The sequence below is a fragment of the Dicentrarchus labrax genome, unplaced genomic scaffold, assembly GCF_905237075.1.
Source record: "Dicentrarchus labrax unplaced genomic scaffold, dlabrax2021, whole genome shotgun sequence".
NCBI classification, from domain to species: Eukaryota; Metazoa; Chordata; class Actinopteri; family Moronidae; genus Dicentrarchus; species Dicentrarchus labrax.
In genome coordinates this window covers 25,427,899-25,437,015 of record NW_026136722.1, presented here as the reverse complement: position 1 = coordinate 25,437,015, position 9,117 = coordinate 25,427,899, and the positions used below count along the sequence as shown (strand labels likewise).

At 39.6% G+C, this 9,117-nt stretch overlaps 1 protein-coding gene across 5 annotated transcripts in view; it reads right to left on the bottom strand.

Moving 5' to 3' along the window:
- Positions 1–9,117, bottom strand: part of LOC127357016 (C-type mannose receptor 2-like) — a 30,564-nt gene that overhangs the window by 10,856 nt on the left and 10,591 nt on the right. The window contains exon 1 of one of the 5 annotated variants that reach the window (XM_051389168.1): positions 878–1,039. The exons of the other annotated variants lie outside the window; for them this stretch is intronic. The gene's annotated coding sequence lies outside the window, so the exon portion shown is untranslated. Of the gene's footprint in view, positions 1–877; positions 1,040–9,117 lie in introns of those variants that run through there. 5 annotated transcript variants of the gene reach the window in all.

The following is a 9,117-nucleotide window of genomic DNA, read 5'->3' as shown; positions in this document are numbered from 1 at the left end:
TGCTGTGAGCGGAGTTCTCCAAGTAAATGAGATGAAGATTTTTTTTTACAAACCAAGGTAGGAGTGAGCCTTTGTAAGAAACTCTAACCAGAAAAAGCTTTGACAGTCACAAGTTGTAACTCGCGACTGCACTGCGTCCACTCCAGTTGAGTTTGAATTAACTGATTCAATCTACACAGTCCCCTTTAAACCAGTTGCTCTGCTTTAGTTGTTGGTGATTTACTGAGTTTTCTGATGGGCATATAGCTTTACCTTTAGCCACTTACTGCTAAATGTAGGTGCTGTGTAGTCCCTTTGTTGGAAGGCTGAAAGGATCACAATTTGTCGTAATTTTCCTGCTGTTTGAAATTCCAGCCATTTAGGCCAATCAGTACTTGATTAGTGTGATATGCCCTTCTTCTTTACTGATTGGGTGATTACAGTTCAAATGTACTGGCCTTGAAAACCACAGGACAGAGGTCATTATCAAACGTCACCACATTCATAAATGTCTGGTGGCATCACACAAGGCTGAAACAGCGCAAAAATGTAGATAAGCAAATAAATGTTCATATAGTCGACAAACATTACATGTTTTTGTGTAAATTACTGTACAATGTGTAGTTGTTGTGTGCAATGCAGCCTATATCATAGATCACAATCTCAAAGTTAAAAAAGGGCGGTGAGTGTAAATATTTAACCATTAAGTCAGATATAGATGCAAGATAAAATCAACATACTACAAGAAGAATACCATTTGAGGTCCAAAATCAGCATCAACAGTTACATTGTGTATAAATATTTGAAACATCAGAAAATTCCATTACATGGAATACACATCCTCATAAAACCATCTGTGACCTAAAATCCATCAACACCTTACCACATTGGTCCTTACCTGGAAGTTGCTCAGAGTCTTAACAGCTGGAAGTAATGAGAATTGAAGGCTCTCTCTGGTTGTGTAAAGGTTGTGTTTTCTCTGTTCAGGGAGTGTTTGTCTGATCAGCGTCCTCTGACTTTAAAGAAATGTCTTTGGAGCTGCACATCCAGCTATATTAACATGTGGGAAGGCTGTCGATTATGTCTCTCACTAAAAGACACACCAGGAAGGTGAAGAGACTATTTGAATAGCAAATGTACTGTACTTAATACAGGACTTAACTCATTATGTACGTAAATTAGATAAGATGTGACTGACTCCCCCACAGGGGAAATTCAAATTGGCACGGCAGCACAGAGGAATATAACAAAAAAACCGTTTTATATATCTAAACATGAAAATCATTGAGGGCTGGCTCTAATTTACAATGTTGACTAACATTTTGAAACGAAGAAACTATACATATTAAAATACAAACATAATAAAACAATTAATTAAAACACAACTAAAATGTATAGACTACATATAGACTACAGTTACTCATGGTAACAGGAAAATATTGTATAATAATATGAGTATAACCATGTTGTATAATTCCCCAACTAAAGATTATAATTCACTGTAAATTAACACATCCTTCTAGCCTCTCAAACCCAGTGTAATGGTAACATTATAAACCTCTACTGCTATATGGTCAGTAATAAAACTGTAACCTGCTGTCAGGAATGGTGACCGGGACTCAGGCGCAGACTAGAGTGAAGTTTCAAATAAAGAGTTTTATGCCCACCAGTGGCATGAAGGAGGCCAGGGCCGTGACACCTGCCTGTAGCCTTAATAATTAATATGGTACTTACTCCACCAAGACAGTCTGCTAGCCTGTTTGGGATTTTATAATACAAATGTTTAAATAAAGACTACACAGCAAAATCAAAAGTGTTAGATTTCCGGTGTTGTGTGTTAAAAATACAGTGTCAATTCAACACTTGCTTAGTCTAATTCAACTATGTGAGAGTTAGTTCCTCACAAGAGTTGTTGTTAATCCAGTGAGTTAAATCTAAGCAACTCTGTTAAGTGTTGATTTAAAATCAACTCCGGGAATTCCAACTTCTGTGACGTGTTTTCCTAAAGAGCGGGGCGAATCCAGCGGGGACAGCCGACGACTTTCTTTTCGCTTCAACTCAACAGAGTATCTTTGTGGTAAGTAAATGAAACGCATTAACCCTGGCATGATTTTTCGTACAAAAGAAGTGCAGAACATTGTGCAGCTCTACAGGAAGATCCTATGTTGGGTTCAACATTTGGTGTCAAAAAGACATGCTTGCTCAATACATTGCATTTTTTCCACACCTCTGACAACTATGCAGTTGACATAATGCATGATTTACTTGAAGGTGTAGTAGAGTACGAACTCAAACTTGTCTTTCAATACCTTGTCAACCAGAAATATCTGTCATTAGAATCATTGTCACAGAGGATCCAAAGTTTCAACTATGGTTATATTGAGAGAAAAAATAGGCCAAGTGGGTTGAAAATGGATGAGGCAGAAAAGATTGATTCCAAAGCATCATTTCATGCTATATTATCCACGTTGTATTAGAAAAATAGGTCTGCTCCTTCACGTATGGTGCATGAGGTTTGAGGCCAAACATAATTTTTTTAAAAGGTCAGTGAAAAATTTCAAAAATATCACAAAAACATTGGTGAAACAACACCAGAGACAGATAGCTTACCACTGGGAGAATTTTGATTTTCAGAGATTTGAGTTTGGTCCAGTGAAAAAAGCAATTATTGATATAGCTTGGAGGGAGGTGCGGTTTTAAGTTCTGTTTTTAATGTAAATGCATACTTTGAAGTGTCAACCACTAATTGGGTGAAGAACTATGGAACAGAATATAAGATTGGTATGTTTGTTTTTACTGGAACAAATACAGAAATTCCCATTTTCAGAAAGGTCACCAAAATCATTATACATGATGAGCAAGCTTTCATTTTGACTTGCAGAGTGGATACTCTTTATTTTGATGATCATTTCAATGCATACTGTGTCGATGAGAGAGCAGATTCATATTCTGTTTTTCCAGTTAAAGAGCTGATTTATTACAGACCGTATGACAAACAGTTTTCTAATGAGATGTGTGAAAAAACATACATTGTGCCACATTGTCATATTGTGTGACCTGTGTTGTGGTGGTTATTGCAAAGCCAGTGCTGTTTTTTATGTGGTGTTCTTGTTTGAAATACAGGTTGATTCAGACTGCAACTTGTGTGGTTTTCTTTGTAAATTCAAGTGGCATGTATTGTTTTTGGTAGTGAAATTGGGAATTATTAATTGACTCCCAGTAGTATTTTTAAAATGAAATCAACTATAAAAGATTTCTATGTGGAGTTATATATACAACACTCTCCACAGTGTTAAGAAATTTGGACCTTATTCAGTGTTAAAAAACACACTGATAGTGTTAAAGGGGAACTTCGGCAGATTTTTACTCTAGTCTTGATCACTAGAGGTCACCGAGTACTGTTGATAGGAAAAAGAACAACCAGAATTGGTGCTAGCAAACTGGAGATCCTGCAGCTAATGGCCAGAGCTCCCAGTTAGTTATAATATACTTCTTGGGGGCATATCCTAAAGACTGCCTTTTGCTCCTCTTAACAGACACAAAATGCAATTAAAATGTCTGTGCAACATGATCAGGACCCTTACGTGACAACAACATGCCTTTTCAAGTCATACGTTGTGCAGAAACCGTACAAAACAGTACTGTCGCCTACCTGTTTTTCCACCGCTCGACTTACCGAAAGCCCAGAATAATCGATCACGATAATGCCTTCGCAACGAAAAAACGTTTTTCCCCCTCAAAAATGTCCATGTCTTCACAAACTACTCTCCGATTTTGCACACTTCCTGCAACAATCTCTTCTTCTGCGTTTCCCTCCAACAAGGGAAATCATGATTGAAGGCTCTTTATTGCAGGAAATGGCACTTTCAGATGTTATTTAAATAAACATTTTCTCTTCATACCTCCCCTGGCTTGTTATCAATCTTGCACCCTAGCTTTTAAATATAACTAATCATAACTTAAAGGGTAACTTTCCTGAGTTTTCTGTGTGAAAGTGACTTATGAAGACAACAAGTTTTGAATTTTGGTCAGTATTGAGTGAGAGCACTGCAGCTGCGCAATGGTCTTGAATGCAGTCCTTTTGTGCAATTGTGCACCTTCAAAATACATCCATTAAAAGTGCTTGTTTTTGCTACTGACAGCGTAGTAGTGATAGACAGTAGTGATATAAAGGGAATACCTAACCAGGTCCGACTACTTTCTGAGGACAGACAAGCTTTTTGCTCTTTGTGGTCCAGAACCATGTCAGAGACAGCTTTGACAGTGACAAAGATGTACAGAGAACTGTAATCTTCTTCTGCTATTCAAATATGTAATCTGAACAAACTTATTGTATGCACAATAATCATAATAATAATAATAAGCATTGTGAGGATTCAATAAAACTAGAATATTGGCATTTCCTAAAGAGAAAATGCATGTGATTGCTGCATCTGCTGCTGCTGCTGACACCGCAAATGCTGTTCGCCATCCCAGCTTTTAAAAGTGTTTACTCAAACTTTGTTTTACACATGCATATGGAGCAGCTATGTATCAGTGGCGGCTGGTGAAAAATACTGTAGGTAGGGCTGTTTATGTGGAAGATTGAAATTTGTAGATGTAATTTTCTGTTAACAGCACGACTGCGGAAGTTCCATCGCGTTGTTGAAGTACCTGGAAGTTGGTGTGCCACCACTTCATCCAGCACTGCCGTTTGTTTGAATGACTTGTGTAAAAATAAAAATGTAGAAAAACCCCCAATGTCTGAAAAAAACTGGCCGATCTTTGGGATGTGGGATGTTGCCTGCTGCATGATGAGGTTCAATTGATGCGTATAACAGTGAACGTAGTAGGCACTCCCGTAGACGTCTTGAACTTTACACTGCACTCCACCTGTAGCACCCCTCATCACTGCGGAACCATCATAGGCCTGGGCAATTAATTTTCTCTCGTCCCGCAGGAAGAATGGTGCTCAGCCTTTCCAATAATGCAGTGGCAATCGTATCAGCAGTCGCATTTGGAAGCGTGATAAACTCAAAAAAGCGTTCTTGAATGTTGTTGTGGCCATCTATGCACCGTAGCACAAGCACGAGCTGACAATGAGTGCAGATGTCGGTTGTCTCGTCTGCCTGAATGGCAATATAGTCCGACAGTTTCACCTCTTCCAGAATGCAGTCTCTGAGAACTGACAACATGCAGTCTGACAGTTCATTTTGCACGGTCTTCGAAGTGCCTTTAAAAACAGTGGCGTTCTCCAGGTGCACCTCCAAATCATGGCCGATTGAGGCCATTAGATCAATGAGACCCAGGAAAATGCCAGGGTTTTCTGATGTGTCACACTAATCGTGACCACGCAAAGCAAGTTCAAAGGCACCACAAAATTTCACGGCATCAATGATCTTTGACAAAATATGCCGATTCCTGTCCACCTCCTCGTTGTGCTTTCTTACGGCAATGCGGTGTCCCTCATCTAGCTGTGTGGATATGCTAATTCGGCCTAGCATGGCTAGCTTAACAGAGTTGTCCATATGCACTCTTGCCCGCTCATGTTTCTTAATGCATTCTGACATATGTTTCAGGTCTGTCACCCCTGTCTGTGTCGATGAACTATCACAAGCACTTGTTTTAAACAGTAAGCAAGGGAAGCAAAAGATTGCATTGGCGTACCCACAGCTAGTTAGCCAAGCCTTTCGATCGAACCAACCTCGGGAAAAGGTTCTCTTGTAGGTTTTCTCCTTTTCTCGCGCCTGTTGGGTTATATTTACTTCTGGCTTGTCTGGTCCAAGTTCTTTTACAATTAGATTTTCCACTAATGTTCTTCTTTTGAAGGGATACATGTGTAGAGATTTAACTGAATTTGGGGCTAGCTGAACTCCCACGACTACATTAGTGCCACTCGACGTCGCCATGCTGCTCTCGCACTCCTCTCTGAGGTAAATGTCTGCTAACTTGCAGTTGTGCACTGCTCTAATCTTGTTACTATGGCCGATATTTTCAGAGCCCCCAAACCATAAAATTTGACGACGATGATTGGCAAAATATATACTTTTTTGCGTAGCAACCGGGGAACCATTGGCTTAAATTCCAGCACTGATAGTGCTGAGCAAACTGGAGCCCAGGGAAGACAGCCTATTGGCTACACCACGTTGAACGTGAAAGTGAATGCAACGTTGAACGTGAATGCAGATATCTAAACACATTCTAAAGTAAAATCATTATTAGCATGTAATCAACACAGATTATTTTTCAAAATGGGAGATTATATATAAATTAATTAAAAAAATGAGGGGCAGGTCGGTGGGAGGTTGGCACCCCAGTGCCCTCTATGGGAGCCTTCGGCTTTGTTTGGACTATAAAGATACAGTTAATAAATTATTTCATAAATGATTTACGAATTCCACTAGCATTGTCAACCATAGCCACTGTAGCCACGTGCGCACCAGAGACAATCACTGCAGAGCCCAGTTGTCTCCCCCTGTCAATCTAAACCCACGGACACTTTAGAATCATATGGATGCTGTTATAATGTGTAGTGATTGAGATCCTGACCCACCAAACATCCTGGAAAGTGACAAAGTTACGTTTTTCACTCTAAATTACACAATTATTACATAATAATCACCAGCAGTAAACTGACTCCCTCACTCGCAAGACGGAGAATGTTTTAACACTCCGCTAGTTTTTTGCCGGTGACAGACGCTGTTTTTCAGGCAGAAATGTGACAAAGAGTCGGTAGGACAGGTGGGAGGACAGACAGGAGGACAGACGCTTCTCCACGTACAGCTGTGCAATTTTTTTTTCCTCATGTAAGTTGCCAACGACAGTTACAGTTTCTACGTTACTGTTGTTTGGTCCTGTAACGTTGCTTTGGGGGACATTTCTCTTTATTAAGTTGAGAGACCTGTGCAGTTATCAGACTGTCTGGCTGACACGCCCTCGCTCCGCGCCGTCGGCTTATCCGTTCACACTGGAGGCGGTTAAAAAGTAATGTGTCCCTGATACTACCCCCAGAGGAGGATCAGGGACGGAGCAACATTTCCCCCCTCGCCGCATCTGAAACTTTCACACAGAGGAGGGTGCGGAGAATTGGCGCTGGATTCCCGAATCTCTCTCTCTCTCTCTCTCTCTCTCTCTCTCTCTCTCTGATGTATGCTGGCCTATATTACAGGGCTAAATAATATGTCCTAAATGTCCCTGACGTCCCACCTTCAAACACAACCTCATTTGGCCATCCATGAAATAGCTACTTAACCTCATACTTTTCTATAGCAATACATACTTCCTACGGGCACTGCACTACTCTTATTAAAGACATCACTGTAGCGCCCCTGTTGGTAGAACTGTATGAAATGTCAGAAGAACAAACAGAGGAAAAAGAATAATAAGTAAAATGAAGACTTAACAATAACAATGTGGGCTTGCTCTGACCTATTCTCTATAACTTAATAATAATGCCTCATAATGGAGTCAATGAAATCTATTAACTCCGCCGCACCATGACACAGCCGAAGATTTATGGCAGCCAGTGTACAGACAGTAAACAGACAGCGAGAAACAGACTGCACATGATAATATTCACAATTTAGATTAGTTTTGATGAAACCCTTTGATTCTTTTGATCGGTGGACCCTTCTGGACTAAAGGAATATAAATAACGGAGGAACGGACACATACCTTACGGACTTTATGGTCGCTCCAGAGTTATTTTTCATTAGTTTACGGTAGTTTCACGGTAGTTTCAAATTAATGGACTGGATTATATAAATCAAAAAGACAGTACAGACATCCCCCCTGTATCTACAGCATTGACTTCTGCCCTGTATCTACAGCACTAACGTCTGTCCTGACCTCTGTAACTTTAACATTATTGTCAAATGGTTTCAATCAAATCTTATCAAATCTAACAACTGCCTCTGAAAAACAATTATTTAACTTCAATAAAACCTGAATTAAAAAAATGAAATAAAGGTCCATGTGTGACATTTAGGAGGCTCTATTAGCAGAAATTGATAATAACATTCACATATATGTTTTCATTAGTGTATAATCAGAATCAGTCAATATAAGACTCATTATGTTTTCGGTACCTTAGATTATGCTGTTTTTATATACAGATACAGGTCACCTTCCATGGCAGCCGACATGTTGAACCACCATGTTTCTACAGACAAACGATAAGTGATACGCAAACACAAATGTATTAGTCTTTTTTTCTGCTTTATCTAAATATGTTTTGCACTGATTTTAGTGAATGTTAGATGAAACAGGTGCCAAATGAAGCAAAGATTGTCTTCCCCAAAAACAAAAAAAAATGGCGTGACCGATACAAGAAAATTTGGCATCATCCAAGGAACCCACTGTACAAAAATGTTTCTTTTACTCATGAGTTTATGAGTTATTAGCAAAAACATAAAATGCTTAATAATCAACCATATGGTGGCACAATTGTTCTAAAGAAAATCACACATCAATTTGTTTGTGTTGGATGTATTGTTAAATATTTTAGTGATATTTTGTGAAATAGAAAATATTGTGCATACAGTACCCCATTACAATAAGACATTCATAGTCACTGTGGACTATATATAACTGGAAAAATTGTATGCCAAACAATTCTTCAGATGCGGTAAAAAAAAGACATGCTTCTGATGAGGTGGTGTGACGCTTCCCTACTGCAGGTAGCTTATGCCCCAGTGTCCATGGGACGGCGAAGGTGCCAGGTTCTGGTAGGGCAGTTCTGGACAAATTTTATCCATGACCTGCCTAAATTACAGTCACGCCACAAATGGCAGAAGCCTCAAAAAGGATATACATATGATTACTGTCATTCTCATCCTCAACTGCCAAGAGCCCAGTTGGCAAGGTTGTTAAACTACTACCAAGCACTAATGGCTGTAACAGAGTGGCAGGCATAAGGATTTAGGACAAAACTTATACCTTTTATCATTGCCTCCTCTTTCTGATAATAAGCCATTAAGAATTCCTCTCAGACATACACTCACTGCACTCTTGTGGGGGAACACTGACTCTAGATGGGGACTTTCGTGAGTTTCGCAGCCACTGTAGTTTCTCCTACATACTCATTCCCAGGTTGTCAAATAGAGATGCCAGCGGTGTTCAATTTGTTACAATCTGCAAATTTACCACTAGATGCAACTA